This window comes from Neolamprologus brichardi, chromosome 7 (assembly GCF_056152115.1).
Source record: "Neolamprologus brichardi isolate AB-2024 chromosome 7, ASM5615211v1, whole genome shotgun sequence".
Taxonomy (NCBI): domain Eukaryota; kingdom Metazoa; phylum Chordata; class Actinopteri; order Cichliformes; family Cichlidae; genus Neolamprologus; species Neolamprologus brichardi.
In genome coordinates this window covers 36,648,228-36,666,002 of record NC_142110.1, presented here as the reverse complement: position 1 = coordinate 36,666,002, position 17,775 = coordinate 36,648,228, and the positions used below count along the sequence as shown (strand labels likewise).

The following is a 17,775-nucleotide window of genomic DNA, read 5'->3' as shown; positions in this document are numbered from 1 at the left end:
CGTCACACTATCACCAGAGTTTACTGATAATCTAAAGACTCACATAACTCATTTTTTTCTCGTTTTGTCTTAGTTTGAGACACAAGTGCATGATTATAATACTGTGTAGTTAGATGAGACAGAGCTGATGCTTCCTCTTAATTATCCTCTTCATTGTTCCCGAGCCTCAGTAGTGGAAGCTACCATGGATAGAAAAACAATGACTCATCTTAAATCTCAAATGATGTCTTTGTCTTACACATCCAACCTGAATCCTGATCATTTCTACTGTTTATTAAACTCAGCTTCACCTGAACATCAGTGATGAAGCTGCTCTGACTCCATCACAGCTCACAGCTGTTGGAATGAGTCAAACAATTAAGAAGGTTCAGAAACAGCTGATGATTTTACAGAAACATGATGCAAACATGAGAATGGACACATGATTTTTTATTAACAGACGCTGTTTATGTTTCACTTTGCATGACGTCATCAACACTGTGACACCAGGGGGCGCTCATCACCAGCCTGAGGAAGTGTGCAGTGATAATGGGGGGAGACGCAGTATTGCGTGTACTGCAGTTGGACAGAAGGAAAAACTTCCTCCTGAAAATATTTTCATCCTTCCCAAGTGTTTAAGTCAAATGTTAAAAATATATAAATACAATAAAACACAGGGTCTTACATAAAGTTTGTAATGCAGTTGTGCACTGAGCACCTGTCCAATGTTCCTTCCTCAGATGAGTGTCCAGCTGCTGAACACATTAACATCTGTTATGTAAATGTAGCCGAGAACCAACCTGAGCACTGCTGGGAAAATAAAAAGGCAAACATCAAAAGTGCTGCATTATCTTATTTATGTTGAATGTTGACTTAGATCCACACCACGATTTATGAAATTATAGAACTAAAATAACAACAATTGTCTGCTTCTTTAAAATTTATTTTGTTACATCAAACCAGTGAAAACTGAAAAAAACAAAGAGCTGTTAGCATGTTTAGACCAACTTTGAGACAGAGACTGTAAAGTTCTGCACTTTAAATCCTGCCTGTGTTCCTGCAAATGAGTCACACTGAAAGTATCTTAGTTTAGTATTAAGTGAGCCACAAAGCAGCCTAATAGCTTTAAAAACAGTAAAAGTAAATGAAATTGCCAGTTTCAGTGTAGCTGGATCTGATTATTGGGGGGTCATGACCCCCGTAACCCCCTTAGAAATTACGCGCCTGGTCCTGAGGTCCAATCCACCATCTTTGTTTCAGTGCTGAGCTTCATGTTCTCCCGTGTTTGTGTGCGTCCTCTCCGGTACTCCGGCTTCCTCCCACAGTCCAAACACATGCAGTTAGTGGGGTCAGGTTAACTGTGAGTGGTTGTGTCTCTGTGTTATTCCACCTTAATCAATGACTTCCTGTTAGCATTAAGTGCTTCTGTAGGACTGATGTCATTTTCATGGGTTGATCATTTAAATGAAGCTGGACTCAGATGCAGTAAATAAGTTGATTGATCATTAATGAATAAAGCTGGTCAAATACATGGATACATGTGATTGTGTATTGTAGTATTGATCCCAATGCTGGTATTAGTACTTGATCAATAACACTGGATGGATGCGTTCAGCATGGAGCCCCTGAGCTGTGTTACAGACAAACATGAAAACTGACAGGTCTGTGTCATTCACAGTCTGTAACACTTCTAAACAACAGAGGCTGACCCAAGTGCCTCAGAGCCAGGCACGCTCACATCACAGCTCTCTAAATAAGCCAGTTTCAAAATAAGAGCTGAAAGCTGTGTTTGGTTGTGTTAGCTTATTATTGTGGAGACTAACATTCAGTGATCATGTGTTCAGACTCATAATGATTCCTCTCAGAAATCCTGATCTTTGTATTTACTGTGTGTTGGATCAATAACTGAGATTCATCGTATCACACAGCTGTGCTGCTGCTGCTGGTGATGTCAGCACATCTGGAACAATACGAGGTATCTGCTACCAGACTGAGCAGGACGTGAGACCTGTGGACTGTTTAAAGCTGTCCCTCCACAGCTCACTCAGACCTGATCCACACCTCAGTGATATTCTCTGACTTCCTCAGTAGAGACAGAAACCATTCAGATCTGGGACGATCAGCTGACTGATGATGTCACACAGACTGTGTTTTTCAGGAACAGTGATTCTGATGTGAGCCTGCTAGCTGACAGCAGACCTGATGAAACCACATGTTCACATCTGTGAGGACAGACTGGACTCTTTGACTGCACCTTGGTTCTCCTCAGAGGTCTGTACAGGAGCATGTCCACCCCCACTGAAGATCTCAGTCACTGTGAAACATAGAAAGCTGCTTGTGTAGCCTCTGCCTCACATGTAGATACAGCTACAGGTTTCTCTGTCAGTCAGACTGAAACAGTGTCCTGATGCTGCATCATTCAGCTCTGTGCCCCAGTCAGCATCACTGTGAGCTACCAGTGTCAGTGTTTCTGCCCTTTTCCTGTAACACTACACTCAGCACAGGCTCAGCTGCTATCCAGTGTTGGACTTTGGCTTCAGCTGCTGTGATAGATCCTCTAACATAGATCAGCTCTGTTACATGTTGTTAGATAAGTGCAGCTGCCTGTCATGTCCTGATGTTTCTCTGGCTCAGCAGCTTCTCCATCAGAGGTTCACATGGAGCTGATCCAGTATCTCCAGTAACTGTGTTCTGTGCCTCACTGGTTCATCCTTCTGTCTGTGTGACGTCAGTCAGATGTTGAAGTTAAACTCTGTAATCTTCACTGTGTCACAGAGTTCAGTGAGTCCCGTTATTCACAGTATCAATCAGATCATCAGAGAACAGCTGATCAGCAATCAGTGGTGCCAACAGCACCTCCTGTGGTGAGAGGATGCAATAATGCAATGTAGCATTTTTACACTCAACACTTCCAGTCATGAAACTGTCTGTTGGATCTGTTTGACGTTGCTTTCTTGTGTTGCTTTCTTGGTTAGAGTTCCTCACAAATGTCCAGATTGTTCTTCTAATGAGGCGTCGACCATGTTTTCAGTTCTTTGGAAGAAAACATCGCCCTTTGCCATCCTTACTTTTCTTTGACTTCTTCAAATGCAGCTGAACTCCAGCTGGTATTTTATTGGACTTTGCAGCTGTTTCTGGTCATCAGTTCATTCCTGCAAACCTCTGAACCTGAACAACAATGATGCTGCATTGCTGGCTGATCCCAAAAGGTTGATTCTGTTCATCTGGACGTTTTCACAAACGTTTGCTCACTGATCAGGTGACTTCTTCAGTCTCAGCTGACTGCAGCTTTACAACCTTACAAACAGCACATTTGCACAATGACTGAAACCAGCACCACCTGATATATAGGATACTAATATAATACATATACATATATAATCCATACTAATGATGAAGGAACTGAGCTCACAGTCCATTGTTCATTCAGTGAACTACTCAGTTTATTTTGGGCCTCAGAAATGCTCACTCTGTTTGTACATCACTGTCAGCAATAGACTCATTCTGCTGTGTGGACAGGAACACATGTGACATCACTTCCTGTTTGTTTGTGACTGAAGAGGAAGAAGTTTACAAGGAATCATTTAGAAGAGTTTCAAACATCAACTGATTGAATCCATGAATCTGAAAATGTGTTTGTGAGTGAAAGAGACAGACATGTACAGACTGAACTATCTGTTCAACAGTCAGAGTGTTTCTGTAACAGGAGGCACTCTTTACACCCCACTCAGCACAGGGACACTGAGGAACCAGGAGGCCAGAACATAAACCCAGGATAAAGAGTTTGAGTGAATGTGGTGTTGAAGGTGTGGAGGTGGATCAGAGTGTCAGAGGAGACTCTGTAGAAGGACAGAGTGCCAGCAGGACAGTCCACATACACTGCTGCTCTGTTAGAGACAGAGGAGGAGGAGGAGGAGGAAGAGGAGGAGGAGGAGATGGATGTCTGTCTGTTATTGTGCCAGACATAATGAGGACCATCATCATAGCAGATCAGACTCCAGGACTGATCATTGCATCCAAACACACAGTCATTACTGCCTCCTTTCCTTCTGATGCTTCTGTAACTCACTGATATATCAACTCTTCCTCTCCACTCGACCTCCCAGTAACAGCGACCAGTCAGACCATTTCTACACAGCAGCTGATGATAAACATCAAATCTGTCTGGATGATCAGGATATGACTGAACCTCCTCCACACATGTGTCACCTTCCTGTTGTTGTCAGACAGTTGGAGCTCTGTGTTCACTGTGTTTGTGTCGATTGTGAGTTGACAGGAATCTGATGGAGAGAACAAACACAATCCAGCTGCAGTTATTGATCCATCATCTGTTCACTGATTGACACTTTGATGATGACTCCTGACATGATGAAGATGGTTGAATGTGTGCTGCTTTGTTTTCATGAATCCCATTAAAAACACACTTACACTTCCTCAGACCTGGTCTCAACCATCGGACTCCAGCAGGCTCCACCCTGAAAGGAGGAGGGGGGTCAGAGCAGCACAGTCAGCATGCACACATGGACATTACATGGCTCTCATACACACACTGTTACACACTGATAAAGGAACAGTCCAACATTTTCACAAATACACTTCAATCCATACGTGGATCAAACTGATGATGATTGGACTGATCCTAGATCAGTTCATCACTGCATTGAATGAAATACGACTGATTCAAACTGTGACCTTCATTATCTTTATATTCCTCTTCTGTTTAGGTGGAAAGGACACCTCCCTGCCTTTGCTGCCAGCTGGTTTTCTCCTCTTGGAAACACATTTAACATGGCTGACACTTCATTAGGTACACAGTGGCCACTGTCTCAGGTACAGTACACCTGTGACCTAATAAAGTGGCGGTCACTTGTTTATGAGCCATCTCCCTTCAGCTTTTTTAGCCGACCTGTTTACCTCCAACTTTTAATCAGCAGCAGCGAGCCAAAGACCGAGTCCAGCAGGAGCAACAATCCCACAACGTCTCCAGAAATGACCTCGTCTGGTTTCATTATTTTATTTCCACACAGACCAGACTGGATGTTATCAGCACACAGAAATCACATGAACTTGTGCATTAAAACATGTTAGTGGATTATCCACCAATAAATGAGGAGATATTGGACATGTTAACAGATGACAGATTAGGCCTGGGTCTGTAACACTGTTAGCAAACACAGAATATTAACCAGGAACAGCTCATTCATTTCCATCATTTAAGTTGGCTAATACGAACCACACCTCATCTCCTAATGCACTGAGCTTTCCTTGTCTCTGACTCTGACTGCTGGGTCCATGGTGTTCCTCCCCCTGCTGAGAAGGTGCAAACAGCTGCCTTCTTTGCGTCACATACATCAGTCTGTCCACTGTCATTCTTTCCATGACTTTCCCACATGAGATGTTAGAGCTGTAGGCCTATAACCTGTGGTCTTAGTGGGGTCTTTCCCTGGTTTCACAGTTCTTTCCAGCTTCCTGATATATTCTATTATAGAAGAGCAGCAGAGCATCCTCTAACTGCTTCATCATGATGTAGCACACCTGATCCTTCCCAGGTGAAGTCATTTTTATGCATTTAAGAGCTGCTTTGAATTCAAACATCACAAACTGAACATTAGAGCTATCCTCCTCTCCAGGATTTTCCTGATTTAACATTTCAATATGATTCATTTTTGTTCTCTCACATCTGCCGTCATCACTTCAATTATTCCCACTGTGGATTTGATCAAAATGTTTGCCCAGCATCTCTGCATTTTCCCATCCATACTACCTGTAGCTCATTAATAATATTAATACTGGAAACTGCTGTTGAAGCCTGATGGTGACAGTTTCTGGTGAAGACGTTAATTGCAGCAACAGGACTGGCTGGCTTATGATACACTGGACATTTCCATCAGTGCGTTTATGAAGCCACTGTAAGTAATAACAGGTTTATTACCTGTCAGGACCTTTGTGGTTATTAGTTTATTGCACGGCCTGTTAATGTGTGTCGAGAGGAGTTGTTGTTGAAGCATCATTATTATTTCAACTGTTTAATAGGTATTATGTAAACTACATTTATATTTCACTCATTGTGGGAGAATCAAAAGCGCTTTGTTTTCTCTGCTCACAGACAACACAGACACACGCATGTATATACAGCCCACGTCCAGCTCTGCATGCACTCCTTCTGCTCCATTTCTATAGAGAATAAACAACTTAACAGAATCATTCTCCATTGTTTTCAACTCAACCAGCTGCATTTAAGGAGTTTGAATTTACTTTACGAACACTGCTGTTGTTTCCTGTCTTCATGTTCTTAACTGTACTCCACACATTCTGAATTGGTGTAGTTCTTCCTAAAGTACTGCAGTATTCCTGCCAGTACATCCTTTTAGTTTTCCTAACTGTTTCCTCACCTCTGATGCTCGTTGCTATTTTTTCCTCAATGCAAATTCATGCTAAGCTCCTCCATATCCATCCCTGTCTCTAAACCTGTAATAATTCCTTTAATGTGTCTTTGGCCTAATTATGAGTCTGTCCACATGTTTTTAGTTCCCCACTTGCTTTGGTTTCTTTCTTACCTTCATCATTTACTGGAATCTCTCCCCCTCACTCCCTCTATCCCCAGAATACCAGAGTATTCATCTCCTGGTTTATCATATGGCCTCTTTACATTTTCTCCAATCATCCCTGCTTCTAGAGTCTTGCCCCATCTGCAGGCAGTCCAAGAGAAACTGCCTCTGCCATTTTCTTCTTCTTAATCTTTGATTCTTCTCTTCACTTTCTCCATTGGGTCTTCTTAGACGCACTTTCCAGAAAGCAGCAACATTTTTTGTGCCCCATTTTTCAAATTGTGCATCTTACTTCAGCTTAATGTGTTTACTGATTTGTTTTTACACAGGTCATGTAAAAAAAGTGTCTAACATTCAAAAATCCTACCAGAGGCTCAACAAAGCTGAACTGAAAGACAGCACGGGCAATAAATCAGAGCAGCACAGAACTTAAGCACACGGTCCATAGAAGCTGGGCTCTACAGGTGTACCAGGACAAGCTTAGTGGTAAGTCCCCCAAAAAAGTTTCACTTGTGCTGTTTCTGTGTAAATTACTGGTTTGTTTGAACAATTTCATCAGCTGAACCATAAATACTCCAAAACAATTTCTTTGTGAGTCAGTGTGATTTTGCATTTTGTAATATTAGCATGTCAAACTCTACATTCTCTACACAGATGAGAAATTAAGTGTATTTAATAATAAAAGTTATCTCTCAGAGACAAAGTTAGTGTCTCATTCAGGTCTGAATCTGTGTCGTCTCAGACACATGCAGTGCTCATATTTGCTGTTTTGTTTGTCACTCAGACCTCTTCCTGACAGGGGCAGCAATTTCATTTAAAGTCACATTCACTGATACAGGCTGCTGGAGCTCCAACCAGGAGGGTACACACATGATCCAGGGAAAAAATCTGATTAATATTTTTGTGCTGAAACTTGAACATATATGTTCTCTTAGATACATATTAAGATGTTTTACTACTTTGATTTTGTAGTAAAACACAGGACCTTTGGGTTAGATATCAGGTGATTTGACAAATCATGTCTGTTGCAAATGAGGAAGCCATTTATCGACCTGACTCAGGTTTTAAATCATCATCAGAAAAGACTGAATCCTGACCTGAGAATTCCAAGTGTACACTTTGGACTTTCCACTGCAGAAAATAGAAGCTTCAGTCCTGAATCCTGCAGGTTGTTGTTACCCAGATCCAACTCTGTCAGACTAGAGGACTGGGAGCTCAGCACTGAGGACAGTGTTTCACAGCTTCTGTCTGACAGGTTACAGCCACTCAGTCTGAAAAAATGATGACAAGAAGACATGAAACACTTGTGTTAAAGTATATTCATGGTGCCATGAGGAGCTACTACATTTACAATATTTCAACTCTGTTTCAGGACATGCTGGAATCCATATTGCCTCATGTTGCAAAAGTCAAATGTGGCAGTTTACTGTGACTTGGATGGATTCATTAAAAAAAAAAAAAACATAAACACTGTTAATTTTTTCCAAATGAAATTGATTAAATGATGTTAATTGTATGAAAAAAAAATCGATATTGCTTGATCTGACCTCAGCGTTTCCAGTTTGCAGTATTGACTCTTCATCCCAGCAGACAGAAGCTTCACGCCTGGATCCTGCAGGTTGTTGTTACCCAGATCCAGCTCTGTCAGACGGGAGGATTGGGAGCTCAGGACTGAGGATAGAGCTTCACAGCTTCTGTCTGACAGGTTACAACCACTCAGTCTGAAATCAAGCGGGAAGGGAGACAAGATCAACAAAACAAATCAGAGCTTTATTGCTTTTTTTGTTGTTTTTAAGCAGAAATCAGTGAGGTGCTGGTAGATTCTGTTCTTTTGGTTTATTACCCAATAACACACACATACACTAATATTTGTGACCTTTGTAATAGTAGCATTTACAATGCAAAGCAACAGCAATCACAGATTGAAGGGGCCTGAATAAAACTACAATGCAGTGATTTTTAAGATGACCTGTTCTTCCAATTTCCAACAACAGATTTCTCCAACCTTACAGTTAAAAATAATTCTTTACCTCATACTGAATCTTGGTGCACCTCCCCCCAGTTTATTAAAATGAAGTGGTACTGAAGTTGCTGTAAGTGATGTGTGATGCCACTGATTTCCTTTCTGATCCAATACAAAGAAAAATTCAGGCTGGTATCTGCGATACTGATGAAAACTATTCCTTCAGAATCAATAGAAGACATCATAAGAAAATATGATGTTTTGTATAACATAAAAAGCCTGAATTTTAAAATATTCAATTAATAATCAAAAACAGATGTGACTGAAAATAATAAAACTGAGAAACATTTCATGGCCATTGCTACGGGCCATTCTATCCTTTTACAACCATTGCAAGAGCTTGGTTGGCATAGCCGGCAATAAGTTGGATAGTAATAAGTCCGGTGGGTGATGGGCTCCACCAGGGCTGCCCTTTGTCACTGATTCTGTTCATAATTTCTATGGACAGAATTTCTAGGCATAGCCAAGTGGCGGAAGGCTTTCACCTGGGGGGGTCTCAGAATCTCATCTCAGGTTTTCGCAGATGATGTGGTTCTGTTGGCTTCATCGGGTGATGGAACGGTTTGCAGCCAAGTGTGAGGCAGCGGGAATGAGGATCAGCACCTCCAAATCTGAGGCCATGGTCCTTAGGGTGGAGTGCCCACTCCGGGTCAGGGACAAGTTCCTGCCCCAAGTGGAGGAGTTTAAGTATCTCGGGGTCTTGTTCACGAGCGATGGGAGAAGGAGGCGGGAGAACAATAGGTGGATTGGTGCTGTGGCTGCAGTGATGCGGACCGTGTACCGATCCATCGTGGTGAAGAGAGAGCTGAGCGTAAAAGCGAAGCTCTCAATTCACCCATCGATCTATGTCCCTACCCTCACCTATGGTGGCGAGCTGTGGGTAGTGACCGAAAGAACGAGATCATGGATACAAGCGACGGAAATGAGCTTCCTCCGAAGGGTGGCTGGCCTCTCCCTTAGAGATAGGGAGAGGAGTTCAGCCATCCAGAAAGGCCATTGAAAGGAGTCAGTTGAGGTGGTTTGGGCATCTGACAAGGATGCCTCCAGGGCAAGGTGTTCTGGGCATGTCCCATCGGGAGGAGCCCCCAGGGCAGACCCAGGACACGCTGGAGAGATTATATCTCTCGGCTGGCCTGGGAACGCCTTGGTGTTCCCCCGGACAAGCTGGAGGAGGTGGCTGGGGAGAGGGAGGTCTGGGCTTCTCTGCTTGGGCTGCTGCCCCCACGACCCGGCCCCGGATAAGCGGAAGAAAATGGATGGATGGATGGTGTTATTTTCTCTCTCTTTCCTATATTAAATATTTTGAATTGTATTTTTGTTGCTTAAAGCCAACAGCTGCTGTTTTACTCTCAGTACACTGTATATTTTTAAAATAGCTAGTCTATAGTCAACTTTAAATGATCTACAATTTGAACAAATGGGATTTGTAGTTTTAAAGATGCAGTGAATTCCCATCATTTAAACATAGACAGAAAACTCCGGAACCTGGATTTAAGTCACTTTCCAAAGTTTAGCAACCGTGCTATACAACACTGCCAGCTACATATTTCCTCCCTCTATACAGGGATAGTACCTGCCTGCAGCACTACTCTGTGTTAAGATTTACTTTTATTTGTGTTGGAAGAGGTTTTCACCCCTGCCACAATTCTCACAACTAGCATCTTGGCAGTTTGTGGAGCTGAAATATCTTCACACATGACTCGCTTAAGATCATCACCTGAGTGAACGAGCACACGTCAGCTGTGAAGCATTTTTACAGCTGTATTTCACACATTACTGTGACAGGTGGAAGAAGTAGTTCCTACTAATCATTTAGACAATCCCAACAATGCAGTTACTTTCAACTGTGTTCCTGTTAATAATAAACAAAAAAATACCCCAAATTACTAAAATGTTAATATTTTAATAAATTCTAGAATAGAAATAATATATATCAATAAATAACAATCAACACACCACACCCCTGATTCAGGTGAACCAGCCTGAGGCTACATACCGAAAGAAACGACAAAAGAACCAAATTCTCAAAAATCCAAACAAAGAAATATTAGCACACATGTGATTCTGCACATGGGTCCATCCTACCAACCAACCTCAGATCTCCACGCATGATCACATCAATGCACATACATTTGCAGACATACAGATTTTAATGTTCTGTTTTTAGAGTTTAACCCTTTAAGACCTACCATAGAACCAAGTCAGCCAGAGCTTATATTATATTTTTACATGCTGTGGAGCCATTTTTGGGAGCATTTCAAGTTGCTATACATCAATACAACCATTACAGTCTAAATTTTAATAATATGTATGCATTAAGTGCATAGTAATTATATAAATTGCAAAAAAGTGCAATAAACTACAAAAATATTGAAAATTGTTTTTGTTTTTTTAACATATATTTCTAGTTAGAGAAATTTAAGAGGCTTATCCCTCAAAACTGTAAATACAAAAAAGTTGCACAAAATAGTTTCCCACCACAGGAAATTTATTTTGAGTGTCTTCATAGTTTTATTTTTGAAATACACCAATTTTTATATACTGCAGGAAAAACAAAAATAAATATTATAATGCAAATTTGCAAAAAAGCAGCATATGCATCAAAATAAACTATTTCCAGCAGTGCAATATGAGTCCTAAGCATCCCAGAAACCACACAGAAAGTCATAAAGTCAAACATAACTTTTAAAAACACCAGTATAGGCTCATGAGGCTATATGGTAAAAAACTACATTTCCACAAAATGATGTCACTTTCGGTTTCAGGCAGGTCATGGCGGACATGCGATAGTTCGTGCTGATGGACGTAGGAAGTGTTACAAACAGCTGATTGGATCGGCAAAGCGTGTTTCTGGAATATTATGTTTTTGTTGCTGCAAGTGCTTTTTATGCAGTTTTTGCAAAGCTATATGTGGAAGGAAACTGTGACCGAAGACAAGCTGATGGCATAAGATGTAAGTACAACTCCTCCGGTTTCATATGCAAAAAAAATTATTGCACTAGCTTACGTGGTTGCAGAGCTACCGGGATTTAAAAATAGTTATGCAAAACAGAGCGTGCCCGCTCCGACCGATTTTAAAGGGTTAACTAGAGTGTTTAATGTGGGTTCATAGATCAAAACATTTTAAGCTCCTTAAGTGTTTGAAGGCTGTATCAAAAGTTCATTCAAGTTACAATATTGTGGTCAAAAGTTCTCCTTTTTTCTTTTATACTATACAACTACGTAGGCTCATAGTTTTAGGACATGGATGTGTCATGGAAGAAATCTGTGACCACTTTTAATCAACATTTTAAAAATAAACATGATCACAGATTTACTTACAGAGCTTTGTTGGAGGCTTTGACCACTGGCAGCAGCCTCAGAAGAGCCTCCTCTGAAGCAGAGAATTTCTTAAGGTCAAACACATCCAGATCTTTTTCTGATGACAGTAAGATGAAGACCAGAGCTGACCACTGAGCAGAAGACAGTTCATCTGTGGAGAGACTTCCTGATCTCAGGGACTGTTGGATCTCCTCCACTAGAGAACGATCATTCAGTTCATTCAGACAGTGGATCAGATTGATGCTTTTCTCTGCAGACAGATTCTCACTGAGATTCTTCTTGATGTACTGGACTGTTTCCTGATTGGTCTGTGAGCTACTTCCTGTCTGTGTCAGCAGACCTCGTAGGAGACTCTGATTGGTCTGCAGTGAAAGACCCAGGAGGAAGCGGAGGAACAAGTCCAGGTGTCCATTTGGACTCTGTAAGGCCTTGTTCACAGCACTCTGGTGGAGAGATTGAAGTTTTAGTTTGTTAAATAGTTTAGACCATGTAGAGGTTGTTTGTTGTTCTTCCAGCAGATTGAGTCCAGAGTTGATGAAGGTCAGATGGACATGAAGAGCAGCCAGAAACTCCTGAACACTCAGATGGATGAAGCAGAACACCTTGTCCTGGTACAGTCCTCTCTCCTCTTTAAAGATCTGTGTGAACACTCCTGAGTACACTGAGGCTGCTCTGATATCGATGCCACACTCTGTCAGGTCTGATTCATAGAAGATCAGGTTTCCTTTCTGCAGCTGATCAAAAGCCAGTTTTCCCAGAGACTTCATCATCTTCCTGCTCTCTGGACTCCAGTGTGGATCTGTCTCAGCTCCTCCATCATACTTGACCTTCTTCACTTTGGTCTGAACCACCAGGAAGTGGATGTACATCTCAGTCAGGGTCTTGGGCAGCTGTCCTCCCTCTCTGGTTTCCAGCACATCCTCCAGAACTGTAGCAGTGATCCAGCAGAAGACTGGGATGTGGCACATGATGTGGAGGCTTCGTGATGTCTTGATGTGGGAGATGATCCTGCTGGCCTGCTCCTCATCTCTGAATCTCTTCCTGAAGTACTCCTCCTTCTGTGGGTCAGTGAACCCTCTGACCTCTGTCACCATGCCAACACAGTCAGGAGGGATCTGACTGGCTGCTGCAGGTCGTGTGGTTATCCAGAGGCGAGCAGAGGGAAGCAGTTTCCCCCTGATGAGGTTTATCAGCAGCACATCCACTGAGGTGGACTTTCTAGGGTCAGTTAGGATTGTAGTTTTGTGGAAGTCCAGAGGAAGTCGACACTCATCCAGACCATCAAAGATGAACACAACCTGGAAGTCTTCAAAGCTGCAGATTCCTGCTTCTTTGGTTTCAGTAAAGAAGTGATGAACAAGTCCCACCAAGCTGAACTTTTCCTCTTTCAGCACATTCAGCTCTCTGAAAGTGAATGGAAATATGAACTGGATGTCCTGGTTGGCTTTGTCTTCAGCCCAGTCCAGGGTGAACTTCTGTGTTAGGACTGTTTTCCCAATGCCAGCCACTCCCTTTGTCAGCACTGTTCTGATTGGTTCATCTCTTCCAGGTGAGGCTTTAAAGATGTCTTCTTGTCTGATTGTTGTTTCTGGTCTGTCTGGTTTCCTGGATGCTGTTTCAATCTGTCTGACCTCATGTTCATCATTGACCTCTGCAGTCCCTCCCTCTGTGATGTAGAGCTCTGTGTAGATCTGATTCAGAAGGGTTGGGTTTCCTGCTTTAGCGATGCCCTCAAACACACACTGGAACTTCTTCTTCAGTGCAGATTTAAGGTTACGGGGACAAACTGCAGCTTGAAGTTCTGAATGAGAAGAAATATGAAAAACATAATTTGAAAGGCGAAATAAAGACTTAATTCCAAAAAGAATGAATCTTTAAACCATGTTGCTTCCATCTTGGAAAATGTTCATTTATCCAGCAGCTTAAATCTTTAGATAAATCCTCTTACGTCTCTGCAGACGGTCAGCCAGCTCCTCCTGCTTCATTCTCCTCAGGAAGTCCACTGTGATCTTCACAAATGCCTCTCTGCTGCTGCTCGTCTGACTCTCTAAGCATTCTGGGTAATCTGGACTCAGAACCTTCTGGATCTTCTTCAGCTCGTTCTTCACAAAAGTGATGATGTTGTCCTCCAGCAGCTGGAACAGAATATTTATGAATGAACCATCAGACTGAAATCATGGAGCCAAACATCAGATCCATGTTGGACACACTGACAATCCACTGGTCTACAAAGAGCAGCATGGAGATGACTGTGAACAGAACTTATAAACAGCACATCTGCATAATGACTGAAACCAGCCCAGTGGAGGAACAATGGGCTGGGAGGTCAGTTCCTTAATCTCCATCCATCCATTCGCTTCCGCTTATCCTTTTCAGGGTCGCGGGGGGCGCTGGAGCCTATCCCAGCTGTCATAGGGCGAGAGGCGGGGTACACCCTGGACAGGTCGCCAGTCTGTCGCAGGGCCAACACATAGGGACAGACAACCATTCGCACTTACATTCATTCGCACATTCACACCTAGTGACAATTTGGATTATCCAATTAACCTATCCCCACAAGATTGTGGAGTTCCTTAATCTAATTATGCAAATTATCATGACCATTGATCAACAACCATTGATCAACAACCACTGACCAAAACCCACTGATCAAAGACCACTGATCAATGTCCATGAATCCCTTTCACAGAGAGTTGGGGAATGGCTGCAATCACAGCACTGTAAGATGGTGACAGATGTTCCCTTAGGCCCCCTCCTCGATTCAGAGATGGTCTTTCCCTTTTCACGTAAATGGCCTCCTTGACTCCGCCCTCAAACCAGCGTTCCTCCCTGTCCAGGATGTTACATCCTCATCATTGAAAGAGTGTCCACTGGCCTGTAGGTGTGAATAGACTGCAGAGTCCTGGCCTGACGAGGTAGCTCTTCTGTGTTGTAGTCAGAGGTTGTTTGGTTTCCCCGATGTATAAATCCTGGCAATCCTCCTGCACTTAACAGCTACACTATGTTACTCTGTTTGTGTCGGGGGACCCGATCCTTGGGGTGGACCAGTTTTTGGCGCAGCGTGTTTTGGGGTTTAAAAGCCACAGGGACCTGGTGTTTAGAAAAAATGTGTCTCAGCTGCTCCGATACTCCTGACACGTACGGGATCACTACAGGTTTTCTCTTGGGCAGCGGTTGTCCTTCTCTCCTGGATCGGCTGGAGCTTTCTTTAGGAGCTTTTCCAGCTGTGACAAAAGTCCAGCTGGGATAACCACATTTACTCAGGGCCTTCTTGATGTTCTTCTGCCTCCCTGGCCGCTGTGTCAGTGGGGATGGTGTTCGCTCTGTGTTGTAGTGTCCTAGATGTTACAACACGCAGCAGCCTGAACATTCAGCTGCAGGAGGAAGAGTCACAGGGTTACTCAGAGCTCTCAAACTTACAGAAAACTGTTAGGAAGTAACAAAGTAACGAAGCTGCATTTCTTTAAATACAACCCATCATGTTCAAACTGTGTGAGCTCGACCCCTCTCTGCTCTAGCTCCACAGTTTCATTGATGGTAAAGGTTGGAAAGAGCAGCACATTTAGACTTTTATACTTGTCATTGGTAAAGTAAATCCGCCTGGCATCTTTCTTGGCCTTCAGACAACAATTCTGATGGCTGAAGATCCAAACGGGACAGGAAAAAAAACAGTAAATGAGAGCAGGTACAAGGATTCTGCACAGAGACGTAAACACAAAGCACGGACCCGCCAACGATCAGTGAGATGTCGCCTTTCTCACCTGACGGCACGGACACGGTCGGGCTGAAAGCCGACAGCTCGCTGATTCTGATGCTTCGGCAGGTCCGCGCTTTGTGTTTACATCCTTTTTGTGCTGATTCTGAAGCTGCAGGTTTGATCTCTCTCCAGATAATATTAACTGAACCAGCAGCAAAAGAAGATCCAAACTACGCTTCACATAAACGTTGTCATGGATTCCCTCTGACTTTTGCTGTTTTGCTTCCACCTCGATAAAATCACACTTCATGCAGAGCTCTCTGTCTCTGTACTTCAAGAACAGTTTCCCGTCTAAAAATCTGTTTCCTGCATTATACGCTTGATTGTTATGCACAAGTCTACCGTTGTTTGCAGCGCTGTCGGCCGCTGATTTTTCCCTTTTACTTACTTCCAAAAAGAAAGCCTCTGTTGGCTACTGAACAAATTGAACCTTTTTTAAATTATTTCAAAACGCTTATCTGTGTCTGTAATCAAACCTCTGTAACTTTGCTTCACTTAAGCAGCATCAGGTAATGTTCAGATGTTGATTAATGACTTTATTGTGTTTTTGATCTACTGCAGAATATTTTTATAAAATCCCAGGCCAGGAAAATCTCCTTCATGTTTTTCTGTGTTTTATCCTCAGCTACTTTGACACAAAGGCTGTGATGCTCACACCTTTGATAAAGTCTTGCAAGTGTCAGCTTTCTTTTTATAGATATAAAAATATGGAAATGTACTGATGCATTTTGCAGTTTGACTGAGAAAACTGTAACCTCTCACTGCTCACATTTTAATTTGGTTTATGGCCGATTTTGCAGCTTTTGATATAACAGCCTCTGCGTACATTTATTTTGAAGGCCTTCTGTGAGGGTGAATGAGTTTCCTCCAGTTCTGGCATCTGACAGCAGCTCCGTCAGGAGCCTCTCCAATCCTCCTGACGTGGCCGGGAATCCAGTAGCTTTGCGTCCATTCACCTTCCTGAAGCACTTCCGCACATCCTTATCAGACACAGTGTGTGGACACATGGAGGTGAACTCCAGCACCAGTGTACATCCAGTCACACCATCAGCTTTAATGTTTCACTTTAATAAAACTAGTCAACAGGAAGTAGAATAAATAGAAACCAATCATTTACTGACAGCATGTCTGATGGAAATAAGTGCAGATTATGTATGAAGTATAACTGCACACAGTAACTGTATTACAATAAGGACTTAACAGCGCCCTCTGCTGGAGTGTTTCAGTACTGCGTTAACTAGAATACACCACCTCCTCCTCCTCCTCACACCACCTGCTACAGCTCTACTCTTCTATGACTACAGTCATCCACAGCACTGATGTGAGGTCACATGGTTCATATGTAAGGAGCACAGAGACGTCCTAGCAGCTGACCTCAGGTCAGTTTAATGACTGTGAGCAGCAGCTGTGTTATTGTCACTGTGACAGGGAGACACTCTCAGACACAGCGCTCATGTCAGCTTGTACTCATGCAGGAGGATCAGGAGCTCCATGTTTGTCTTTGTGTTTGAATCATGATGTGTTTGTGCCATCAGAGTCTGTCATGAGTACTCAGGGTTTCACAGCAGCTCTTCTGAATGCTGACGAGGACTCCAACCTCATGTTTCACCTCTCTGAGCTTCTGATGTCTGTGAACACTCGTGTTTCTTCTCTGGGCTCATCTGGACAAAAACACCTTTCTGTGTTTGGCTCCAGCTCATTCTGACTGACAGGAAGTGTGTTATCCATGAGCTGCACTTCTGTGAGAAAGTTTCCTGCTGTGTTTCCTGTCTGTGGACAAACACGAGTGTTTCAGCTGAGGACTTGGTTCCTTCCACCTGTCCATACAGGACATCACGCTGTCTTTTCTCTTTAAATGCAGCTCCAGGTCCTTCCACGTGCTGCTCTGTATTTGTGCAGTTTGTAGTGTGTCCTGGGAAACGTAGCACACATGGTGTTCTTCTGCTGTTTCCTCCTTTCACTGAGTGTGAAACACTGACGCTGTGCTGTTGTTCACAGAGGGGAGCTGATTCTAGCTGCAGCTGGACTCTGTCATCTAACTGAATGTGTTGGTGCTGATCACGGGGCTCTGAGGGGGGAGCAGCAGGAGGACTCTGGATACTGACGTCAGTGTATCTGTGGAAGCTCACACAGCGTGTCTCTGTCAT

At 42.9% G+C, this 17,775-nt stretch overlaps 1 pseudogene across 1 annotated transcript; it reads right to left on the bottom strand.

Annotated features, from left to right (window-relative positions):
- Nucleotides 1-3,337: 3,337 nt before the first annotated feature.
- LOC118455493 (protein NLRC3-like) lies at nt 3,338-17,775 on the bottom strand (annotated as a pseudogene). Its single transcript, XR_015719206.1, has 7 exons — nt 17,608-17,775; nt 13,820-14,039; nt 11,872-13,672; nt 8,075-8,248; nt 7,625-7,798; nt 4,408-4,454; nt 3,338-4,259 (listed from the first exon to the last, which is right to left on the bottom strand). The product of XR_015719206.1 is annotated as a protein NLRC3-like (transcript).